The 26,498-nt window shown below is 41.7% G+C and overlaps 1 protein-coding gene across 4 annotated transcripts in view; it reads right to left on the bottom strand.

Annotated features, from left to right (window-relative positions):
* Tnr (tenascin R) overlaps window positions 1-26,498 on the bottom strand; it is a 393,934-nt gene that overhangs the window by 164,518 nt on the left and 202,918 nt on the right. For 3 of the 4 annotated variants that reach the window (XM_076941446.1, XM_034512991.2, XM_076941447.1), the window contains one exon: window positions 25,900-26,000. The gene's annotated coding sequence lies outside the window, so the exon portion shown is untranslated. Of the gene's footprint in view, window positions 1-25,697; window positions 26,001-26,498 lie in introns of all 4 variants that reach the window. The other variant, XM_034512993.2, reaches the window with a different exon arrangement.

The following is a 26,498-nucleotide window of genomic DNA, read 5'->3' as shown; positions in this document are numbered from 1 at the left end:
GACAGACAGAGAGAGAGAGAGAGAGAGAGAGAGAGAGAGAGAGAGAGAGAGAGAGCAGTTTTATCAGTGCAGTTTTACAGAGACAGGTTGCAGGTGAAGACAGAACAAGCCAGAGAATGAGAATGAGACAGAAGATTAGAACAGATTGCCAGAGTTAGTTTGAGGCCAAGTGAAGCAATTCAGTCAGAGGCTGAAAGAAGCCAGTTTGAATCAGTCATCTTGGAGAAGCGTTTTGAACCAGAACAGATAAGTTGATCCAGCCAGCCAGAGTGCAGAAAGAAGTAGAAAGGGTGAGTTTATTCAGCAGAAAGCCTCCAAGATGACACAGTTATAGCCAGTGAGTAAAAGTTACATGTATAGGAATCATTAATGCTTCATCTTACCATAACTTTAGCTGTCACTTTCCATCCAACTCATTTTGGATAAGGTTTTTTTTTTCAGGCCCTGTATTAGGTATCTAGTATGCATTATCTCTATTCTGAACAATACATAGGGTAGGGAAGGTTAGAATCTAGTGTCCAGATGTAAACCAAGTCTTTGGGAGGATGGCTAGTTCCACATAAATAGGAAGAGCAGACTGGTGGTGAAAATGGCACACTGATATCCACCATTGTCTTCTGTTCCACAGAAGATCATATACTTGGTTTTTTGTCCTAGGTATTGAGCTGCCTCCAATGTCACCCAAGATGCTTGCTTCCCCCTACTGTAGCTGTGGCTGCTGGTCTTCATGGATGTCCAGTGTATAACATGTACCTTAACCTGCCAGCAGATACCTTTTGCTTGACATACCAATTGCCTACCCAGGTCAAGAGAGTCTGGTTGCTCATCATGGGCCCCATGCCTCTATAATAAAAGACTTAGCCAGTAATGCTCTCAACACTTCAGAAATGTGAGGTCAATCTAGTTGTGGGATAACTTGGGCCCTTCCAAGAATTCGTATGTGGGAGCCCTGTCAACACTTTGGAAAAAAACTGTTTAGAGGCAAAATCTACTAAACAGCATATTAAATTAAGTAAAGTCCTTGAGAGTGGGTCATAACCCAATAGGACATGTATCTTTATAAGAGAAAGGAAGGATATAGGCATATACCAAGGGAAGACAATTGGAAGAGACATGGGAAGGAGATAACTGTTTCCAAGCCAAGGACAAAAGCTTAAGATATTCTTTCCTCCCAACACTTAAATCAACCCTGAGGCCACTACTCTCATACTTGCAACATGTTGCTAGTGTTTAAGGCCAGTCTGTGGGTTTTTTTTTTTTTTTTTAATCAGTCCTGGAAAAGAATGCAAATATTATTGCCCATTGTTCCCCCAGCCAGCCTCTCTACTACTCTTGTCTTTCCTATTTCCCTTGAGTTTGTTCCTAGCATCCCCAGGTACGATGCATTTAACCATGGAAGGCAACTGAGCAATGCCCCACACAGAGGCAGTGGAAGTAGGTGGTAACTTAGCCCACAAAGACTATATTTTCGCCCTCTTCTCTTCTAGGGGGTGGTGGCTGTTTCCATTAGCTGGCATGCTAGAACTGCCCTTCTCCTACCAGTGTGGGAGGACAGGCATGTCAGAAGCCTCTGGGCTAATGGAGAAGCTTAGCTCCCATGGAGATAATCCTCACACCTTCTCTAGCATGTCATCTGTGAATAGTGTGCTATGTAGAAGTACCTGCCTGGGATCCTAGATGAGCTCTGTGACGCCTTAGACCCACTTTTCCTGCCATGTGAATAGCACTACTGTGAAGATCACATGAGGGACAGATGAAATGATAGACGCCACAGTTGTTGGCTAGGTGAGCTGGGTTGTGAATAGGATTTTAGAAAAAGGAGCCAATGCAGGAATACTTACTCAGAGAACTCCGTGATGGTGTTCCGAGTAAGTTTCAGACTCCCTACAAAGTGCCCAGAGTACCCCTTGGTAAAACTGGTTTGGAGGCAAATGATGCTGTCTCTGTGTTTTCCTTACAAACTGTGGTCCTCTGGAGTATTTTCGTGGTTCTATGAATGCGGCAAGCATTATAAATTCTTGGTTGGCACACTGGCTTCTACCTATCAATCAAATGCCTCATCCCATTCAGGTCCTGAGTTTTATCTCCCAGGTTTGACCACAGAATATGACTTTTTTTTTTTTTTTTTTTTTTTTTTTTTTTGATAAGGCATTTAAAGAAACGCTGAGCCACCAGGGCTCTAAATTCAGTCCCACTAGCATCCTTAGAAGAAACCAGAATACATGGAGAGAGGACACAAACACAGAAAAGGCCATGTGAAAAGGCATGGGGGAGGTGGCTACATAGAAGCCAAAGAGGAAAACCCCAAGGAAATCAAACCTGCCAACACCTCGATCTAGGATTTCTAGCAACCAGAATGATGTGAAGGTTAGCTTCTGAGTTTTTTTTAAAGCCACCTGGTGTGTAGTAATTTGCTGTGGCAGCCCAAGAAATGGAATACAATCTTTGAAACTAACAGTGAGATAGGAGATATTATTAGCCTTGCTTTCATTCATTCACTTATTTGACAGATTTTCTAGCTCCCATTCTGGCTCAAGGCTGGGTTTTTATACTTAGGACAAGCTGGGCATAGTCCATGCCCCCATAGAGCATTGAAAGCAGGTAGACTTGACAGAGGTCAAGACAGGCAAGCAGATTATCTCAGGACAGATGCAGGGCAGTGGGAACTGTGTGGCCCACTGGGTTGCAGTGGTGCCAATGATAGAGAAGCAGAGTCTGTGCTATGTCAATAAAGCCTCTGTTAGATGCACAGTCCTTGCCTGTGCTCCCTAGGTTAGAAGAGACAGGATCCTGCAGCTGGGTGAGAGAAGAGCCAGCATGTGGGGATATGAGCCAAGGAAGATTGAGATGCTCTGGTGTAGACTGGCTCAGGCTGCCTGGAAGTCCTGATTTGCATTACCCTCCAAATATTTGTCTGTCAGCCAAATGGAATAAGGAGCTCCCCTCTTTCTGCCTCCCCAGATGTGAAATCCTCCAAGTCACCATCAGTTATTTTTCTAACTTAGAACCACAATGACATAGCTGAATGCAACTATGAATGTCAATGTTATCTGCTACAGTGCCAGCTTCCTTTGAGACACTGTGTTCCCTTGAGTAACCCCTTACCCATGCTCCAGCCAGTGACTTCTTACCCACACTCCTGTAAGTAAGTAAGGGAATTCAAGGCTCCCTGTGCTATTTGGGGCTGTGGGCATACTTCTGGATTTTCTGTTAACTTCCTGTCTGATCCCTTCGTTCTTCCTATCACCACCGCTTTCGTCAACTTTTCCTGGGGAGATATGAATGGATGCCAATTATCTCCAGATAGGGGACCAACTATAGACAAAGAGTTAATCCCATCCAAATCTAGCCTGGTGAACCAATGAGTTTATTTAGGTTACATAGAGGATGTGGGTATGGGATTAGCTACATCAAACTAGGTGTCTCAAAGACAGCTGCACACTAGAAAGCCCACCCAAGCATGGAAGCTATCCCTTAGAGCTCTCTCTACAATTTGTAAGCATCTCTCTCCAGGGTTCTCCTCCCAGCATTGTTTGCTGCTTTTATAGCTTTGGGAGAGACTGTGGATCCTTTAACTTCCTGAACCTTGTGAGTTTCTTAGCTTCCGGAGCCTTATAAAGCACACCCCCCCACCCCCCCACCCACCCCCACCCCCGGCCGCCGCCTCCAGAAGTGCTTGTTTAAATTCAGAGGAAAGCTGCACAACACCAGCTCTCCATCTGACACCGCCTTTGCTCCACCCCCTCCCCACCTCTGTAATATTCCTTAGTCTCATGCTTTCTGCACCCACCAAGCATAAGGAGCTCCTATTCATTCTTCAATGCCCACTTTTTTTTCTCTTTGTTTTCCTGCAGTACCTGGGAAATACTTGTATTAAATACTTACCAGAGTGTGTCACTTCCAGGGTATTTACATATCTCCATTGACAACCATCCTAAGAGAGGACTGACTATTTAATTTACTTTCTGTCCCAGTACCAGTGATGAGAAGCAAGGGCTAGGTAAATACTGTGTCATGGTTCATTTTAGTACTTCTATCATTTTTAAAAATAATTCTAGTGATTTTAGTATATATACAATCTATTATACTTTTGCCCCCTTTCAAAAAGAAACATGAAGACTCAAAGAACTATTTTTTTTTTCCTCTCTTGTTAGCCTCTCCATTTCTTAAGGGCCAAGTATGGTTTTTCCCAACCACTCTAATCCCATTTGGGCAATTTGACTTTCTTGTCATCATTTCTGAAACTACCCTCTTTCTTTATTAGCTCTTCTCATGACATTTTTTAAGGTCGTCTAACCAAGACCTTATTTTGTGTGGATCACAACAACCTTGCCACTCAAAGTGTGGTCCTTGGCCAGCAGTGTTAGTACTACATGGAAGCCCATGATAAATGCAGGGGTTCAGCACCTACTCAGCCTGATGGGAATCACAGCTCAGACTTTCTCCAGGTGGTGTTTCTGGACTTGAAATGCTCTGCTGGAGAGCAAAGTTCTGCAGAACTTTTCTTGTGAATGTTTAGACAAGTACTTTAAAGGCATGGTTTACACAGTCTTTCCCACAGCTATTAACCCTACTGTTGTAGTACAAAAGCAGCTATAGACATCAGGCAATCAAATTTGTGTGACTGTGGGTCAAAACAATTTTATCGATCAAAAGCAAGGAGCTGGCTCCTCTGGGTATCATCTGATGAACCTGCCTTAAACACACAGTTTGGTTGTTGTAGTGGGCAATCTTTTGGAGGGTCCTTAAGTGGTCTCACCTCTCTGTATTCATGCTCTTAAATAATTTTTTTCTGGAATGTGGATGGTTTAACTGTCTTTCTTCTAATGAGTGGACTATGGAAGAGTGACAGAATATCAGTTCCAGGATTGAGATATAAAATGCTAGGACTTTTGTATTGGCTATCTATCATCTATCTATCTATCTATCTATCATCTATCTATCTATCTATCTATCTATCTATCTATCTATCTATCTATCTATCTATCATCTATCTATCTATCATCTATCTATCTCTATCTATCTATCTATCTATCTATCTATCTATCTATCTATCTATCTATCTATCTATCCATCTAATTCTTGCTCTCTCTATCCTTGTCTCTGTCTCTGTCTGAAATCTGTGGTGGAAGTCTACGAGTCAATTGCAAAGCAGAATTTGTGGAGAGGCTTGTGTAGCAGGAACCAAGGCTTTTCATATGCCTTGGAAGTGATCGTGGAGATAGATCCTCTTACTGTTGGATCCTGAGATGCCACATAAAGTCCTTCAAGGGACCCTGAGGTCTTTCCAGATTTCTAGCCCTTAGAAATTGTGTCTTTCCAGATTTCTAGCCCTTAGAAATTGTTGCATAAGAGATGAGCATTGTTTTAAACCACTCACTTTAGGATACTGTTTACTACTAGGTAATAGATAATTAGCAGATAATTAGAAACATTCTAAGCTGTTCCCTGCTTGCTCTACCTACATATTTCTAAAGCACTGTATCAGAGTGTGATGAGTAAGTAGAAAGCATTTATGCTGTTATGTTTTTTTCTTGAAATTAGATTACAGAATCTTTATATGTTGTAGGTACTATATCTTAAAAATAAGCTGGTGGAGCTGGGGAGATGGCTTAGAAATAAATGCTTTATGCACAGACATGAGGAGCTGAGTTCAGGTTACACATAAAAGTAGGTGTGGTGATATGTCTGCAACCCCAGACATATCACCACCCAGACAACCCTGGGGGTATAGACAAGAAGGTCCTGGGGACACAGGATAGTAATTTATAGAAATGTGGAAAAAGAATTAAAGAAAAAAAATCTTGACATTAGCCTCTTACTTCCACATATGTTGGCATGATCCACCACACACACACACACACACACACACACACACACACCAAACCAACAACACAGAACAAAAAGGTGCTGTCCACAGGATTTACTGAATTAACACACAAGGTTTCCTTATTTCTATTGCAAATCAGAAGTCACTAATTTGTGTGTTGGGGAGGTTCCTTTGGTTCTTGAGTGCCCACTTTTTTCTAGACCTTCCAGGGAAAGTATAATTTACCACTTTCATTAGTCATATTATTATTTAATAACTATAAAAATGGTTTTTTACCCATACATGAACACTTTTTCAATTACCTGGTAATATTCCTGAAGCTGAACTAGCTGTGGAGCTGATTGCCTCGTCTTTGTGAGTCCTAGATGGGAGAAAATAGTGTCGGTATAACAAAGTCTGTTCCTGGGTTGTCTTTGAGAAAAGTGTGATCCACTATAGTCTTTTGAGGTGTTTTTTTCCTCTTTCATATTTTTTTCCCTGCCTTCTGAGTTTGTTGGCTTTTATCTCCTCTCGTTATCTCGCAGTTGCCTGTGCATCTAAAAAACTTCTTTTCTCCTTCCCTCCACACTTGTTTTCAAGAGTTTGTTCAGACCACTTCCAAAATGCCTTACATCTCATGATTGACCTTAGAGTGATAAAAAGCCAGGGACAGACGGCAGGCTTCGAGGAAGAAATCATTTCTAGTTGACTCTGTGGCTTGACTAAACAGTAAACCAGAGGTTCTAACATTTCACACTTCCTGATGTTGGTTTGAAAGGCAAGCACTGAACTCTGCATGACTGATAAAGACTGGATGCTTTGCACAGTATAGAGTACTGGTTCAAGGACCACTGAAAAGAGGATTCTAAAATTTCCTTTTTTGTCCTGTGATTGGAGCCAAAGTTTCTAAACAATAGAGCAACATAGGTGTTACATTCTCTCTCTTCTCTCTCTGTTTTTCTGTCTCTGTGTGTAATTCCTTGAAGAAATCTCATACATGTTTATAATATTTATATATTATATATTTATATATTATATATATAAAATATAATATTATATAGTATATATTTGTATTTGCCTCCTAAGTCCAGGTTAGCTTGTCTATAAATTACAGCCTCATTTTTAAGTGAATTTGATACTGGGGTTATGAACACCTGTACCCAAAAGTAAACTGAAAGAGATACAACTTACTTTCAAGATGTATGAAAGTTGATGGGAGTGTAGCTCAGTGGTAGAATACATGCCTACCATGTACAAGGCCCCGGATTTGATTCTCCAGAGCCTCAAAAACAAACAAATATGTGAAGAGATATATTTATCATGACCCATAACCAGATTACAGCTTCTATCCCAAGGTGACTGTGACCTTGTGCAGGATGCCTGAGAACATCTTCACTATTTATTCAAGTCTGTTGTTAGGCTAGGTCTCATTGTTTCAGGTTAGTGAATACATACGGAAAGGACTACATATAATCAAACATAGCTGCTATAGTATATTTTTTTTCTCCTTTTCTTCCTTCCTTTTCCTTTATTGGCTATTTTATTTACATTTCAAATGTTATTCCCTTTCTTGGTTTCCTCCTTGGTAACCGCCATCCCATCCCCTGTCCCCCTGCTCTATGAGGGCGTTCCCCCACCCACCCACTCCTGACTCTTCACCCTGACATTCCCCTATACTGGGGCATCAAGCCCTCACAGGACCAAGGACCTCTCCTCCCAGTGTTGCCTGACAAGGCCATCCCCTGCTACATATGTGGCTCGCAGCCAACTATTGGACTTAGCACAGGGTCCTCAATGGTGGAGTTAGAGAAATGACTGAAAGAATTGAAAGAATTGCAACCCCATAGGAAGAACAATGATGTCAACCAACTAGACCTCCCCAGAGCTCCCAGGGACTAAACCACAAACCAAGGAGTACAGTATATTTCTATCACTGTTAGAAAGCTCTTACTTGGAGCTACAAATTACTTATTCAAGGTTCTGTACAAAGAAAATGGTTTGGTATCTATATGTTAATTAGCTATTCATTACTATTTTTTTAAAACACAAGATAATAAATGTATAAAGAGAAGAAGTCTGTTTTGTGTCATAGTCTTGGAGACTCCAGCCCATGATTGACTAACCACACTAACTGTGTCTGTGGCAATGAGGTACATGTGACAGTGCAGAATTGCTTGCCCAGTGGTCAGGGTATGAAAGAAAGAAAGGAAGGAGTAAGTTCCATCAAGTCCCCTACACGGCATGCCCCAGTGATACAAGTACCTTTTCATTGCTCCACCGCCTAATGGTTTCCTCAATTTCTGTAATGACACCACAGGCTAAATACCAAGGACCTTTGGGGGACATTCCAAGTCCAACTATAGAAATCTGGAATTTCAAATCAAAGCAATACTATTTTCTAATTTCAAATTTATTCTATAAATCTAATTATTTGTTCACATTTCCTTTAAGGGCCAAGTAGTAAATTAACTAAAATATCTATGTCTTGATTTCCCTCTGAAAGGGAAAATAAGATGGCTCTTACTATCCAAGATTTTGATTTCTGATTCAGTTCCTGATGGCTGACTGAAGTCTGAATATAGTAAGTAGAAAGTTTCAGAAACCAACAATTCATGTGTTAAAGTGTACATCATTTTGAGCAGCATGAGGAAATCTCATTCTGTTCAGATCCATCTTATGGATGGACATCTCATACCAGGACGTGAATCATCCCTTTGTCCAGAGTATCCGAGCTGCAGAAGCTACCGTCTTGTTACTCATTGTGAACTGTGTATAATCAGTTATGCTGTTGTGATATCATGGTGTAGCTGTTCAAGTTCCCCTCACTGTCTTAGTAACAGTGCTAATGTGTAGGAACAGGGATACAAAGCAAGGTGAATCAAGCTATAAAGTGGGTGTAGACTAACTCTAGTTCTCTGTGTCAATGCTGCAGGACATACAGCAAAACAAACAAACAAACAAACAAACAACAAAACCATGCTGCGTATCTAGGTCTTGCTAGCATATACAATTTGAGAAATTCATAGGAATTCTCAGACTCCTCCCACCACATACAACCCTTACATTCACCCATCCACTCACCCACACATACACCAACAATAAGTCAGCAACGTGGTACTACTCTTAGAACTGGCAGATCTTTTTTTTTTTTTTATGGCAAGCTGATAATGAAATTTTTATAGTATACATGTAAACATGTTCAGTTTACCATCTATATAATGGACATTGTGACTTACTGCAAACTACCAGAAAAAGCCAAATTTTTATATGGCAAAAATAACATCAACACAGAGATGAGCATTTTAGCCTTACCTTGGAAAAAAAAAAAAAAAAAAAGGAGCTGTCTTGTTAAATAATCCCCCACCTCAAAATGCTTCAAACTCCTACTTCCAACAGAATCAGTATGTGGGTCCATGGGGCCCTCCTTGGGATCAAATCTTTCTAGACCCCTCAGCCTCTCTTTCTTTAGAGCAATCCCTGGAGCCCAATGCAGTAAACACAATAAAACAAATCTCAGTGCTGTCAAAATAGAAGAACACGCACAGCAAATTAATTTAAATAAAGCATGTCAAATATTTGCTTCAGTTGAAATTTATAAAATTCCATTTCATTACCCTGTGTTTTCATTTATGCCAGGCAACTGTCATGCCCAAACTATTTTTTTATTATTGTAGAAGCCAGAAAACACATTTTGGAATAACATATTATCATAATAAAGATATTTGAGCCTTACAATATTGCTTTTACAGCAGAATGAAGAATTGTAAAGTCTAGTCTTATTTATTACAATTAAAATAAACATTCCTGAAAATTCCATGTCTTTCTCTTCCTGTGAGTATTTAGAACAGGTCATTCACCACCTTTGAGAAGTAACACTCTCTGTTCCTATGAGAGAGGCAGATCTTGTTGTGAGAGGCATGGGTCTGACCAGACAAAGCACCCAAGAGGAAGGAGGTCCAAAGGAGAATTTTATCTGCCAACTGTGAAGACATACTTTTAACTCCTGGTCTAGACTTCTCATCAAATTTCTGGGAGTTCTTTTTCTCTCTGGGACCCATAGTAAAGGAATGATGGATTCTCCTTCCCAGAAGGTACTGCAATTCTGAACTTAGGGGCTGTCTCTTAGCATCATTTCTTGGTAATAGTTGCCTTCTCTTTAAGCATATATTGATATCACTTGTTGGGGGAGGGGCAATGACTCTCATTCTTTCCTAAGTAAACAAACACATGGGAAGGCATTCAGAACCAGGTATAGTAACAGATACCAAGTACAGCTATAGGACGAGTGAGATACAATCTTGAACCTAGAAGCACTTAGGGTCTGGGTAGTGGGCAATCATCAGAAGTACAACAATTTCAACACATGTAGATTTGGTACCCACTTCTAGGAGAAATATTCCTGTAAAAGAATCATTTCAGTCAAGGGAGAAGCATGTGACAGACCCCTGAGCTCTCTCAGTAGGAGCGAACCTACTTAGAAGTAGAAGCATCCTCTGGAAAGAATTGAATATCTCTGGAGATTTTAAATAAATTGGAAAGGGTGAATCTCAAGGTTTCCACTAAAATTGGTATACCACGGAGAGCTTAAAAATGGGTCTGCAAAGATGGCCCGGCAGGTAAAGGTACCTGCCTCCAAGCCTGATGACCTGAATTTGTGTCCCATGATTCACATGGCAGAAAGAAAGTACCAATTCCCACAAGTTGCTCTCTGACTTCTACCTGTGTGCTATGGTGTTGACGTCCAAGTAAACACAAAATATAGAAGTGTATTTTAATACTTTAAAATCTTAATAAGACACTCAAAGTCACAGTTTTCAAATATGAACTTGTAATTCTCTGGATATTCATCAAACATAGTGATTTCTCTGAGAATTATTTTCCCTTAAATGGAGGGATAGAGGCCTAGAAAGACAAATGCCTATTCTCACTCCTGTTTGCCTTTCCTTATGTCCATGCTGTGGGATTTCAGGTTGGTTTTGTTGCTACCTTATATTTACTGAAACCTATAGGGTGGGATCTAGTTACTCATATTACATAACAAATTCTTAGGATATTTCGATGAGTTACCAGACCTGCTAGAACACACAATATCCTTATCATTGACTGTCAGCTGCTGCCCTTTGTGCCATATTTTTTTTCCTCCCCACTCCCTGTGAGATACTTACCAGGAGAACCCTGGATTCTTTCTCCTGGTATTTTTCATCCATGTAGACTCAGCTCTGACAATTGTGATTCTCTTGTCACCAGTCTATCCCTTGGCTCTCTGTCTGAATTTGGGTTGAGAAAGAGAAATGGAGTGTATATAGTACAGGTTCCTTTTGGAAGCTAGTCTGTTTACAGAGGGCTGGCATATGTTCTCAGATACATTAGACATTCTTCCACATGCCTGCAGGGTACATGGTAGAGTGTACTTCCTTCACTAAGAGAGCCATCACTGGTTGAGAAAAAGACTTCTTCCTTAGATCTTTGGTGTTAGAGCTACAAGCAAGCTTACATTAGTAAGTAATGTATCAAGATGGAACAATATTACCAACTTGAACTATGTGCTGTCTTATAACTGTTTGTTTAGAACTCTGGCAAGGAAGAAAGATGCTATCTATGTCATTCCTTCCATAAGGTACTTCCACAATTGTACACCTGCTTTTAGGTAAAACAATTGTTTGTTAGTAAAGCCTAAGGCCTTTCTTCTCCTTCCTAAACTTATAGTACACACACACACACACACACACACACACACACACACCTATTCCCCAGGACACTGAAATGTCTGATTCTGAAGATCTGGGATGGAGTATGTATTTATATTGCAAACAAGCTTCTATGTGTCTTTCACATTGCTGGTAGAAAGTTCACACTGGAAACACGGTTGCTAAATAAAAGGCCCCTCTCATATGTGCAGAGGCATACAGATTACTGATAGGGAGAGAGATGCCCCCCAAAATACCCACACTGTAATATCTTGGAATCTGCAAATATGCTATGTTCTATGGAAAGGGGGAATTAAGGTAACTAGTTAGCTGTTGATGCATTAGTGTAATCCTGGACTAGCTGGGTAGTTTTCATGTGTCACATGAACCCTCTAAAGTAGATGTAGGAATAAGAGGTTAGAGTATGGCAATGGAAAGAAGACTATCAGTCAATTCTGGCTTGGGACAGGAAGGAAGGGGCCCAAGCCAAGGAATGTGGGCAACTATAGAAGCTGAGAGAAGCCCTGGAATAGGTCTATCCTAGAGCCCCCAGAAGGAATGTGACCCCTCTAACACCTTGCCTTAGACCCACGTCTAAGTTCTGATCTACAGACTGTAAAATACTGAATGTCTACAGTCCCCAGATCTGTGGCCATGTGTTATGATACCAAGATGAGTTAACATACACACACTTTCTCAATGGCAGCATTGTCTCTAAACCTGAAATACTTGAGCTAGATGAAAGGATTTATGCATAAGAGTGTGTTTGGTCAAGATGTACATTATTCCTTGATGATAAATTCTAAAGTTTTAGATGCCAAAACTACCAGACTGAGTGAACAGAACCAACTGATGCCCGAGCAGGCTTGATGTTAAGTTAAGTGAGCATGACGAGCGCATTGTTAAAAGCTCAAACCTTATTAACTCTCTGATGAAGCACAGCATGACAAATGCCAGGCGACCACAGTGCTGTGAAAGCTGGAAACCTGGGATCCAGAAAAGCAGCCCAGGGTCACCATGGGGTCAGTGCTAACAGCGGGTTTCCCCATGCAGGGAAGAACCCTACCCATGCAAGCTGTGGGATCATTTATATTCATGAAAGAGCATAAGGGTAAAGATATTGTGATGATTTCCCTAGCTGTCTGGAGACCCAGCTGTTCTGGGCTAAGTCTCCCTTAACTGAATTTTTGGTTACAAAAAGGATATATGCTGAGATCTATACTGAGTATATATGGACGTGCGGCTCCTAGAATTCATATAAATCATGCTGTTGAGTTCTCTCATTTATTCAGTCATGGTTTTGTATATTCCATCCCTGGCTCTCTCATTCATCATGCATTTATTATGCATGTACCACATGCTCAGCACCAATGACGTATGGGTAAATGTTAGGCTGTCTCATTCTCAAGGAGCTGTCAGTATATTTGGAGAGAAAGACTTATGTTCTAAGGGTTACAGTGCCAAGTGCTCAGATCAATACTGGAGTTCTGCTCCCAGGTGCTCAGGAATCATGGAGGAAAACCCCAATTCAATCCAAGAATAGGGTAGAGAAGGAGACAGAGAAGGGGAGGCAATGTTTGAGATAACCTTTACAGATGAGAAGTAGGTTCAAGCAGGCATTCCTGCAGGGAACAGAGCATAGTTCTGTGAGAGAAGGCAGCTACTCCGGATTTGGTGAGCCAATGTGTGTACTCCACTAAATGACTGTTATGAGATTGGGCTGGAAAGTTAAGCAGAAGTCTGATCCCAAATTGTGTGTGATTTGTTAGAACAGGAACGATATTGAGTATGAAGGAGATTGGAGAAAGCCAAGCAAAGTAGTGTGGTCATATGTGGAGTTCAGAAAGCTTCCTTGGTGGCTATGAGCAGAGCATCCCAGGGGCAGGGGTACACGCAGGTGGGCTAGACAGAGTTAAGAGAATTCCAGAGTCTGAATGGGGCTGCAGACCCAAACGCTCTCTTAAAGGAAAGATTTACCATGGGGATAAGTCAACATTCCAAGCTGAAGTGAGCTTTTCAAGATTTCCTCAGCTTGTGTTGCTCTTTAGAAAGTGACAGAAAAGGTGTGGAATGCTGAACATTGTTAGTGGTGGCCACAGTATGCTCTTATGGTTCCTAAAGAGTTTTATTCACTGAGACGGACCAGACTATATTTAACATGCATTTTATATTATTGCCGTGTGTTGTGATTACAGGCCTGGCTCCCACATTTTTATTCAGAGTCATTTATTCAGAAAATCTCTTCTTAGAATTTGAGTTCATTCTTCATTAATTCAGTGGCAGCTTTGCGTAGCCCAGTGATTGAATTACCTAATAGCACCTGCCTGAAATGATTAACATGAGCGGAAGCCATGGGGTTGTATTTGATATAAATGATTTGTTTCCTGACATTGTAATTTTATTAAAGGGGGACCCAGTGAACCACTCTGACAAACAGAGGCGAGGTCCTGGCTTCCAGGAGGTACCTGGGAGGTTAACGAGCAATTAGCAGCTAACAAATGACAACATGGCTCAGGGGAAAGGTTCTGATTCTTAAGCAATAGGTCAGCATCACTGAGAAAATAATAAGTTTTAAGAAGGACTGTGTGGTCCACATCCCATAAAAGAAATGATAGGCAAAGTGGGAGGGATCCTACAAGTGACCTCATTCTCTTGAGAGATTCCCAAGTAGATCAGGTAGACTTGAACTGCTTAATCCTCAGTGGAGAAGTAGGATACATTTTTGGCCTTCTCTAAGGCAAAGTAGCATCAACAAGACCTGAAATTTTCTCCTTAAGTAACTATGACGTTGTACTTGAACCTTCTGGTATGCTGCTGATGTGGGGAAGAGAGGAGGTTAGAGGATGAGGAAGGATTAGGACATGGCTGTTGAAAATATTTTATTGTTTCATTCAGGAATGGGAAGCATAGTTTTATTTTTTAATACGTTGTTAAGCAATTAGTCCCTCCTTTAAATAGCTTTGATTGAGACGTGTGTACAACCTCTGTGTCAACTAAGGGCAGAAATGATCTGCACTTCTTGAAACACAAATTGAATATTGCTATGGTTTTGACACTTTTTAATCTCCGAGTATCTGGAAGAGCAAACCAGTATATCTGAAGGCTGGTAAGGAGAGACTTTCAAATATATCCTGAAGGTGCCAGCTCCTCTCTTCCATAATCCACATTTATCCCCACGATTAGAGGTAATTTGAATCTCTGTTTGGACATTTTCCTTCCTACGCCCATGACAAAGATTTAAATTCCTGTACTGTTCTGCTCTTTCATTCTGGAAAAAGTAGGGTTCCTGTGCTAACATTTACCATTTGGCATTCTTAAAATTGTTTGCTGCGGGAAGATTGCTTAAGCCAGTTGTGTGATTCCTCACTGAGCAGAGGACCCTGTATGCAGGCTAAGGGGGAGGGGCAGGCAGGCAGAGGATACTCAAATCGTGCTGTTTGGGAGAGTCACTCAAGAGTGAGATTTGATGCCAGGAAATATGCTTTCCTCACCACTTCTCTAACCTCATAAGGAATATAGGTTGACCCTTTGTAGAAAAACAGTAACGTTTCATATCAAGTTTTAAAAATACAGAATTAGTCTTCTCCCAATGAGACTGGACCTAGGAGTCTGGGTGTTTTTAGTATCTTTCTCATTTGATGCTGTTGGTTCCAGAGGCAGAAAACATCTGGATCCCTTGCACATCTCCTCAGGTAGGTGATGAATCCATTTAACTGTCTCTGATTCCTTAGTAAGCCTGTATCTTGGTCCTGCCTTCTGGATGCCTGGTATGCTCTGGGGTCATTTATGTGTAGCCGGTTGACCTTTGGTCACTTCCCCAGGCTTCTCTCCACAGCAGTACAGGCAGTATTGGTAGTTCCCTAGTTTCTTCCCAAAGCTCAAAACGGAAGAACAGCACAAGCTGGCACAGATGCTCTTCCTCATCAAAGAACTTAGAGACAAGCACTGAGCCCCAGAGAAATGAGAAGCCGCTTTTCCACCTAGAGGGAGTTAGTAGTGCACATGTGTACAGGTACTTGCATGTGTGCCTATGAATGGATAGATGATGGATTAATAGATATGTGATAGATAAATGATTAATAAATAAAAGACAGAAAAATATATATGGAGAGAGATAAGATAGATACAGATAGTCAGCTGCTTCATTCATTCACGTTTCCAGAAAACTCACACAATTTCCAGACTGGTTTACTCATCTGCTCACAGAAGTACTATATGTGAGCCAGTGTGTTATCATTCCTATGTTAACAGCAAAGTTTAAATTGTAAACTCGAGTTGATGTTTCAGCCAGGTCTGTACATTGTGGACCAGCTTTGTGCATATTACATGCTGGTATAAGCAAGAGCAGCTATGTGAAGCTGGGCCCACGGGGCTGTGCCTAGTAAACTCTCTCAGACACCTCACCTCATGCATGAGACCTTCCTGAGGGTCCACGTGCATTCTCCCTCAAGCCTCATTTCCTGTTGCTCTGTCCCACTCTCGCTGCAAATGCCATCACAAGCTCTTGATATTCAGGTAGCCATCCGTGTTTCCATTAAGATCATTATCTTTGTCCAGGGTCCATTAGAACTCCTGGTCTAATGAGGATTTGGGGGTGTAGCTGGTCATTATTTTCCTAGTCACCCACAGCTTCAGCCGTGGTGATGAATGCTCTGCATACCATTCTCACCTGCATCACACATCCCTCTTATTTCCATTAAGATGGTCATCGCTTGCCCACCTCCGTACTCATCATTACAACTCCATTACCTTTTAGCGCCATCTACATTAGAACTCCATTACCTTTCACACAGCCACCATTACCTCTCTTATCGGCCCCCTCTACATTTCAGTTGCCCTCACCATCTCCTTTACAGCCACCAGCTTTTCAATTACAGGTCCATTATCTTTATTATTACCTCAGTTACAATCATAATTGCTCCCATAACAATTTCAACATCTTTATCCACCCCCTCTCCGATGTAAGACCCTGGCCACCTTTGATAAAGCTCCAGGCATTCCCATTATACACTAGACATGCACCCCAACATCTCCATTAGTGTTAGAAGTCCTTTCCTTTCCTTCATCAAATGACCCATGATAATGTTAACTGCAGAAGATCAGCCACTTTCCTCAGTAATTCCACCATCTCCACTGCTACTCTTATTTGCAGCTCACTCCTCTACTCTTAGTTCTCCTTCCACACCAAACAGCAATGATGCTCGTCTTCAAGACAACTCATCTGAACAGGCAGGCCTCTTTTGCAGTGGCCTGACTCAAAGATACCTAACCTCCAATGTCTTCTTTCATTTTTCAAAATCACGTTGGTAGAGAGCTAAGGGATGAATGCATACCCCAGGATGGAGTCAGTTCTCCCCTTACACTATACCGATGGGAGCAACTGAACTCAGACTGTCAGACTTGGTAACAAATACCTTTACCTGTGGGCCTCCTTGATGGACCTTCAGTGTCTTCATCAGAGCAGTCAGGGCCATCCTTTTTCTGGTGTTCTGGTATGGTGTGCTGTTTTTTGCTCGTTTAGTTGTAAGCTACTGATGGACTAGCTCTCATTTCCTTCCAGGAGCACTTAGCATGTGGTCAGAGTTAGCATTCAGTGAGCACAGCTTACTGAATGAGCACATACATCACTACTGTTCCTGTATCCTCGCACTCACCATCAATTTTTGTTGCATTGATCACATGAAACTCTCATCAATACACTCTATCATTCTGTTACCTCCTAAAGATGAATACATGTACTCTTCCCTCCTCAGGTCATTATTTTGATATTTATCATTCTTCAGTTACGGTGGCTCCATTATATCCAGTGCTAATCCTTGATTAAGGGGTTAGGGTACTGTGATACAATGTCCTGCTTCCTTTCTAGAACAGATTTTCACTCCCATGAGGAACCAGAGCCTGTTTCCCAGCAGCTCTGTCATGGCCACTCCCTTAACAGAAATTATATATATATATATATATATATATATATATATTAAGCTGACTGTGACAAGACTCAGATGACAAAGAACAGCCTACTTGCCATGTTTGTGCCTGACTATATGATTATTCAGGGCAGTGTTTATATGAAAGAACTCTGAACTGACACTTCTGGGGTCTAATTCTCTGATCTGCCATCCTCTGGTTTAAGCAAATTATTTATTAAGACTTTTCTAGACCTTGGTTTTCTAAGCTGTAAAATGGAGATAATAACAGTGCCCGCTACTATTGGTTACTGGGAGGTAAAAGGAGTGACTGAAGAGTAACCCGAACAGCACTTAGTACAGGCAAAATACTCACAAACTGTAACTTCTAGGGGCCCTAAATTCTCCCTGCACTGAAATGATTCTTAAAGTTCTAGACTGAACACTCGATGTGCCTGAATTCTGGAAGCAGATTATCAGAGTTCTCATCATTACAGCTCTTAAATCATTTTCTGACTTTAGGGCTCTCTGCTGACTCAGCAGGAGACTGCAGCTATTCCTTGGCCCGTGGCCACAGTTGTGGCAGAGATCTCTGGGAGCTTTCCTCTCTAGGTCCGATGAAAACTTTCTGTGGTGTTTCTGTGGCTGTGTCTGACTTTTCTGCAGCAAGCGTGAGTCAGCCCACGGCTTGGCAAAGCCTGTTCTGCACTCCGCCTCCTGGCTGCTGGCTGAAGTGATGCTAAGCCTTCTCGGGTGGCCTGTGAACATGGTCAACAGTAATGTTAAACTCAATCTTGGATGCTCAAGGAGCTTTTCTCCCCCTCTCCTTACCTTCATCCTCTACCCCCACCCCCACCGACTGTATTTTCTACTGGTAGAGCTATCTAGACCAGCCACCAAATCTATTCATGCATATCACTTACCCTTAGCTCTGCCTTTTCTGGAGGAATACTATGTCCTGAATTCATTTCCCCCTCTTCCATCATCATTTCTCCATCTCCTTGTCTATTATCCTCTTCCAGTGGCTCTTAGACAATAGAAAAATATCTACTAAAATTATTATCATTTCAGCATGGATAAACAAGTATCTTGGGGTATACTTTCTTTGAAAGAAGAACCTGGCAGGGTCCCCCTTGACAAGAATGTATGGCAGAGTTTCAGGAAATGTTGTGGAAGCAGTATGATTTGTTTTCTAAAAATCTAGGTGGGGCTGAGGGTGGCATGGTGGTTAATTTTCAGGGCAGGAATGTTTCACAACATCAATTACAATACACTTCAGGAGGCCATAGAATTATCTTGAAATCCATCTAGTGCATTGTCCTTGATTTACTCACCTCTCCAATCAGTGCAAAGGATTCCAGATCCTTCAACTGAAAAACCTTGTTGAGGATCTTCTATGGGGTCTTTATATCTAACTTCTAGAGAAGTCAGGTGTCAGCTACAGTCTGGTGGTGTTACGTGTAATAAGTTGAACACAGAAGGACAAGGACCACATCTCACTTATGAGTAGAGGCTGAAAGGTTGATGTCACTGTGGAACACAGAATAGCGCTTTCTGGCATCCAGGAATGATGTGTAGGAGGCAGATTTTGAGAGGATGCTGACAAGTTCAGGGTGCAGTTAGATGAGAAGGAGAATTCCTAATGGTCGGAAGCATAGTAAGATGACTATGGTTCACAAACATTAATTAAATGTCTCAAAACTGCTAGAAGAAGGATTTTGAACACTCCCAAGACAAAAAAATGATAAATGACTGAAGTGATAGGTACACCAATTACCCTGATCACTACATAGTGCTTATATGAGGCGAAATGTTATTCTGCATTTCATAAATATGTGCAATTACTATGTGTCAGAAATGATCTTTTTTATTTCAGTCTTTAAGGTGTGGGGTTACCAGGGCAAGAAACTCCCTACTTAAGCAGATTGAGGAAGGGCTGCCTTACTACATCATCAATGAAACTGAACAGGCCAGTTCTGGGCTAATGCCACAGAGATGACAAGGATCACAGAGGCATTGCCTTCAGCATTGGTCTTTGGCCGAGGGTTGGCACAGGTGTTCATGGAGACAAAAAAGCAGCTATGTCAGTTACTCTGAAATCACCACACCATCACCACAGCCTGCCTTTTTTTCCCTGTTCCCTTTCCCTTCTTCCTCTTTAGTTTCTCCTGACCTACTCCTCCAAAGCCCCGAGTGCTAGCCGCACATACCCATCCTGAGTGCAGATCCCTATGCATTCAAGGCTCAGTTTGATGGCACAATCTGTTATGAAGTTTTCTTTGGTCATCAGCTCCAAGCATCTCCTGATACTTGTCCTGTTTGGGCTTCCAAACAGAAGTATACAGAAGTATAGACAGTACTGAATATTCTGCCAAGAACTGTCACGGTCTGTCTGCCTTATGAGTTTAGAATTGCTCTCTTAACCAAATCCTAAGCTCTCCAAAAGACAGGAAGCATGATCTGCACTCCATTCTGTGATCCAAAGTCCAAACCTTTATATTCCATTCAAATTTACTCCAAGGACTTGCTGCATCTTTTACCCTTGTCTCCCAACTCTCCTCATCAATCTTAACCTTTCACTTTATCTAATCCACTCCACCATGTTCCCCTCCTCTTCCCTGTTGCCCACATGCCACAGGCCAGTCATACTCAGCCATTGTACACATGCTAGATGTGGGCCAGACTTGGGAGATGTCTGATTTCTGTTTCCTGGAGGAAGCTAGAGCATGCATTTGAGTGACAATGTGGGTACCACACAATGCTGGCTTTGGTTTGGCATATAGAGATGGAGAGACGAAAGATGGAGAGATGAGAGAGAGCACGTGGCAGGGGTTAGACAGAAGGGTGACAGAGTTTACACATAAAGGAACTCAGTCATAAAACTGTAAGTACCAGTTTACTCCTTACAACCTATTTTTGAAACTACAGCATAGATATTTTCATCTGGGGCAAAACATGGATAATTTAAACTAGCTTTGATGACATACATGCCAAAGGATAATTTTACATGAGCTTTCCCAACATAGAAACTATTCCTGATTTTGATCAATTTTCATCTGTATGTTGCAAGGCAATTTCAGTAAGTACTTAGCTTAATCAATTTGTATCTGCACATTGACCTTCGGGACTCTGTTCGTGGCTCCCAGCATTCAGTACACACTGTGATTCTGTCTGTTCTCAGTGTTTGTACATGGCTTTATGTTTAGCTAATGTAATCATATGTTCCCTCCCTTCAGCCGCTTCCCTTTCCCAGAGAGATGCAAACTGTGTGGCTTACAGAACATATTTTTAAGAATTATTTCCCCGAAACCTGGAGAGCTGCGAAGTTAGGCATTCCGGGATAATAAAAGTAGTGGGGAAAATAAAAATTTTTTATCAGCTTGTTTACACAATTATGTAAATGATGAGCACTTATACATGGCTGATTCCTCAATTATTCATGGTTTGAAGCTCTTGAAAATTCAATTCAACTAAATAACCTTTCTTTCAGTGCTCACGGTGAGCAAGGTACTGTAATTTGAAAAGGGGAAGAGAATGATACAATTTGATCAGAAACATTACAGAAATGAACAATAAGTGCAGTACACATCAAGCGAGCTCCATAAGAATAGCACGACACGTGCTCTGGGGTTTCAGGACAGAGGAGACATCATCTATCCCTGTGTAGTTCTGGAGGCTGGAGGAGGTGGGTCTGGATCCCTCATTCATGTACAGTGCTGGGTTGGGTTCAGGTCCTACCCCGTGCCCCTGATCTGAACTGTTAGATCAGCTTCCTATTTCCCCTCACATTGCTGCTCTGCAGTGATCTTTCAAAAAAAAGCAATTTGATTTTGCTATGCCTTAGCGCTGAACCCTCCATTTCCCCTACTTTCAACAAAGAGTTAAAGTTCCTTGTGTGTCACATACTGTCTGTACCCTCAATACCCCAGTGGGCACAGAACCCACTACATGTTTCTTGGACCTTACTTCCTTTTCCCATGCCGTTCCTTCCACCTAAACGAATCCACTCTTTCTTTTGCTTTTTTCCCCTCATGTGTCTAGACCACTCCTGTCCAACTTGCTTGGCTCCTGTCTAGAAGACGCAGCTGGTGATTCTCAGCGCACCTCTCCACTGTATTTAGCGCTACCTCTCTATTTGTCCCCATACTTGATCATTTGGGGCAGAGGCTAGGCATCCTTGATTTCCTTATAACTCTACCCTGCCTATGATCAGAATGCACACTGGTCATGGCACATGCTATTTACTACATGTATTTCTGCTAAGTCACAATGGCTTCACTGTGCAGGCAGGTAGGCCACCTCTTTTTGCCCACAGGATTAAAGTAATGTGATATGTAAATGTAGAACCTTCTTCTACAGAGCTTAGAATAAGAGAAGGCAACAGAGGTTCAGTGGAGCAAGAGAAAGCTGCTTCTATTTGTCTAAATGGAAACAAGTCTTTTCTAAACAGAAAGGGGAAAGGCTTGCAGAGAATAAAATATAAATAAGAAAAGAGACACTGGCACAGACAGTGGATGGATCAGACTTTGGGGGAGAGAAATAAGGCAGGGACTGGGGGGAGAGTGAGCTTTGGCAAGAAGGAGGGGTGCATTTTTTTATATACAAAGACACAGGACAAAGCAAGGGATGGAAGAGAGGATGAGATGAAACGAAGTCTTTGTATATAGCCTAAGGTTTGGCAGGAGAGGATGGCTGTCAGGCATCCTCCTAACAGCACTGAGTTTTCACAGCCATAGATGTTGAGAGAAAACACAACACTAGCAAAGCACTGTAATGAGAAAGTGACCTTCCAGGCAATGTGCTTTCCATGAAAGTGCATCACAATTGGATGAGTGATTAACTTCTCAGAGGTGCAGGGCTGAACACAGGGGCTGAGACCCCTGACATTTCTTTTGTTGTCCTCCACATCAAATAGCCTTTGAGCCCATACTGACTGGAGTTTGATATAGAATCAAACATGATTGCTGACCTCTACTGAGCTTCTGCAATCCCCACAGCTAAAGTAAGTCATGCCTACTCATCTCTGATGTCTGGTTCTGGCCACAGTTGAAATGAACCAGAAACCACCCAATGATCTGGGAGTGAAGGTTGGGGTAAACTGGGAACTTGTGGGGCCACAATGAGAGGACAGGTTTATCCATCATACTACCCAGGCCTCAGCTTCCTCTTCTTTTCCTTGCTGTCTCCCAGGGCTCCTTGGTTCTGCTCAGAGAAACACCTCAGCAGGAGATTCCTTACCCCAGTGCAAGGGTGAACTCAAAGTTTGCTTTCCTCTGAAAAGATGAAAGCTGTGCTGTAGGCTGCACTTGTGGATTTCCAAGGAAGCTTAAACTTGGGGACAGTTGTATGGCCATCTGTATCCAGCATAAAAAAGCTTGAGTTAGAGTTTCACTGTGTTCCAGGAATGCCAAGTCTGGTGTGAGAATAGACAAAAGGGAATACATGCCCCACCCCCTGTTTTGTTTGTTTGTAATACGTTTACCTCAATACCAGACATTTGTTTTATGTTCACTTTTGACTTTCTTCTCTTTTCCCACTCTGTTTTTACCTCCCTCCCCCAAATTACTGAAGAGTATTAAATTGGGAAGCTATATGTGTTTATTTGATCAATGCATTTGTTTTTCCTGAAAATGAATCAACCCTTGACTTACAGAGGACACTAAATATATTTAGACAACAGAAAAGCATGCAGCTTATCATTTTCTGTTGTTGCCACCCAAACTATGCTATTACTGACATCAATGTTGAACTAAATGACTTAAAGTAGTAGCTGCTCAAGAAAGGTTATTTCTTAAACTCAAAGTTCCTAGAAGTTATGGAGGGGCACTGAGAGCATTTCCTTTAGACTGTGGAAATTAAAAATATAGAACTCTCTTTGGGTTCCTCATCACCAACCTAACTTTCCTCAAAAATATAGGATCATCAAGACCATGGACATAGAATACTAGCCCCTTAGAGATGAAAGGGTCCTGAAAGATGCAAACAAACCCACTTGTAGGCTGCAGTGCATCAGAGGAGAAGCAAAATGCTTCAGAACCTGTCTGTAGTCCAGAGCAACCACAAAGCTGGGAGCTCAGTGCCCCAAATATCACATTTGTCTCAATTTGGCAAGAAGCTGAAAGTCTATCTGGGGCCATTTAAGTTCTAATGTTATTAAGGGCTCATCTAATCAGCTCTTAAAATAAGCTGCTTGCAGATGCATGGGGACCGAGAGTAAGAAAGAAGCACGTTGATCCAGGCAGCTTGACCCAGCCTGGTGAGCTTGCCTTGGTCTAAATTGCCAAAGAGCCATGGGGTCACCTGGCTTCCTTTCTGTTTGGTAACTTCTGCAAGTCTATACCAAGCAGCATTTGCAAAAGAGATTTATAAGTGTGTAGGAGAGAGAGTTAATCTACATAAGCCACGTTCTCTGGAGAGGTCCACCATGCACATGTGACAAGGCTTGGCAGGGAAAGATGAGCTGGATTGTATGCCTGGGGGTGGTTTTCAGATATAACTGTCAGAAAATAGTGATGCTGAGAATTACCTCTGAATCAATTCCTGCAGATTTCTGAGATGTTCTACCATCAGGAGACCCAGCAGAACTCCCCATCCCTGTCCTGGGCCCCTGTTTTCTGCCTTTTGGGATCTTCTCCATTTCATCTTGATTTGCCTTTCCTTAGGACTAGGAGCTTCAACCAGCCTCAGACTGAGATGGATCAGAATCCTGGTGTGGATATTGTGCTCATGAAATCTGGCTTCATCCTTTGGGTCCTTGTTAAATAGCAGACTCATCTAGAGTCCAGGAAAATCCTTTGCTTCAGTCTCTGCATCATTTCCAAGGGTAACACTGAGGCCAGGGCGCTAGACACTGGAATGATGCTGTTTCCAAATGTGATGGTGACACTTGTCTTCAGTATTGTCTATTTCTGATGCTCATCTTAGGCAATGTACTTCTTTTACCACTTAGCTTCTCATTCATGAACCTGGAGCCTCTCTTAAATCCTTTTAATCCTTTGAGCAAAAGCCTCAGATAGCAGGGCTGGTTGGAGATATAGGGCACTCTTACCATGTTAAGGGTTTCCTCATATCTAAAGAAATATTTTTAAGTCATCTATTTTAGTATCTATGTAGAGAAGAGACTCCAGATCTTCTGTTGAACCCTTAGAAGTTGGTTCACAAATCAAGTCCTTTTATTTAGGAAGTCTTTTGTATGGGAGTTTTAGTCTTTCCCCAGTGCAAGTGGTTTGACACTAATTTTCCATATATAGAACTGTTTTCTCTGAGTAGAGTGCAGGTGAGTAAGTCCATCTAAATATAGGATGCTTTTGCGACAGGTACCCTCACTACTGCCTAGCTGGTCCAACCTATTCTAACTCCTCATGGTTTCAGACACATCTATCTCACTCAGCTGGTAGCCTTGAACCATCAAACTCACCAACCCACCCTGAAATATGAATGGCTGGTACCCCACTTAATATGATAAAGTCTCTGGAGACTTGGAATGTTCAAAGAATTAAGAAAGAAAATGGTCAAGGGGTACTTTGTGGTTATGTGTCCCCCAGCTGAGGCAGGATGCTGCTGAGAACATTCTGGGCAGATTTTCCAGTGGAGCTTCAGAATATTGTGTCTGCAGAGAGCTGCAAGACGTACTGAGTACACGGCAAGTACAAGGTGAGGCGCAGGAAGAAAATGAGTTTTTCCTGAACAAACTTTAGAACTGTATAAACAAATAGCAAGAGAAGGCTGGTGGGTATAATATCATCATTGCTTTTCACAATAAAAAAAAAGCAAGAAACAAAAAACAAAACAGACACATCGTTGGAAAACTTCTCCATTCAGTGAATAAGGTTTGAGTGCCAGTGCAAGTATTCGAAGGAGTAAAATATTCATTGTGTCTGTCAACTCAGAATCCTCAGAGCCTTTCCTGTGGACCATTTTTTAGAGGTTATTATTTCAAACCCAAATTTTTTCAGACATATATATGTGGTAGGAAAAAGGAATTAGGAAAGCTTTTAAATTAAAAGAAATAAAACGACAGGTTTTCCTCCAGCCATATAAATAGTTATGGATAGAGATAAAGAGATGGATATTTTTTCATAATACTTTATTAGGGGCTTTGGAACTCTGGAATTTTTAGAGTCAGGCTGGTGAATAATTTAGCATTGATTCATGCAGGCCTGGTACACCTCAGCATGCTGGGCTGAGAATCAAGTCTAGCTTCTTAGAGGGACCGAGCTCACTAAGACATTTTTATTACCAACTACATCATGAAATGCATTTCAGAACAATTTTATGAGTAGCCAAAAATCTTAGTACCTGGTTTCTCGAGTGATTTCAGGGACCGTGTGAAGCCCAGAGGAGCTGACGCTGTTGGCCAACTCATTTCATGGAGAGCATCCCCAAGGCTGCTGTTTCAGTGACAAAAGGTCTCGGGTCCCGGGGAATATGCAATTCCTACTGAAAGCCTTAAAGTGGCCAGTGGCATGATGGGTAGGAAAAGATCCACAGCACACAGTACCTCGTGATGTCGTCCTCAGTGACGGTTTCTCTTGACCACGTGCTCTGTGAGTCTAACTCCAGATGAGATCTGACCTCTGGGCAATGGGTTGATGCAGATACCTGCAACAGGAAGGAACACGTAGCTTTAAGATGAGAATATCAGTTTCCCTATCTTTTTCCTTTTAAGTGAATTTAGAGGCCAACCATGTAGCTCTCTGCAAGACAGGGAATTGTTGCTTAAGTGATGGGTTTCCCTCCATAGTTTCATTTATGTATTTTATTATATCTTTTTCTTACATTTCACAACTTTTTGAAAAAAAAGATAAATAGATGAGGTAAACCTGAGGAATCATTATAAATCCAGAAATATATTTTATATCACCAGTTCAACAACTTTAAAAGTGGTGGTGCAAATACTTAATCTGATTGCAGTAAACGTTTGCCACTTCCTCCAGGAAGCCTCTCAATGAACTCCTTCTGCAAACAGGAGTCCCCTTTATCCCCTTAATGTCTTCAGCATGTTGAGTACTCCTTCATGATGAAAGTGCCATTTATCAGAGTCTCTTTATCTGTTTAACTTTTCACTTCGAATTCTCGAAGACCTTCTGGACTGTCCTC

The sequence above is a fragment of the Arvicanthis niloticus genome, chromosome 10 (assembly GCF_011762505.2).
Source record: "Arvicanthis niloticus isolate mArvNil1 chromosome 10, mArvNil1.pat.X, whole genome shotgun sequence".
Classification (NCBI taxonomy): Eukaryota; Metazoa; Chordata; class Mammalia; order Rodentia; family Muridae; genus Arvicanthis; species Arvicanthis niloticus.
Note: the sequence above shows the minus strand (reverse complement) of the source record. Positions and strands in the feature narration are given on the sequence as shown.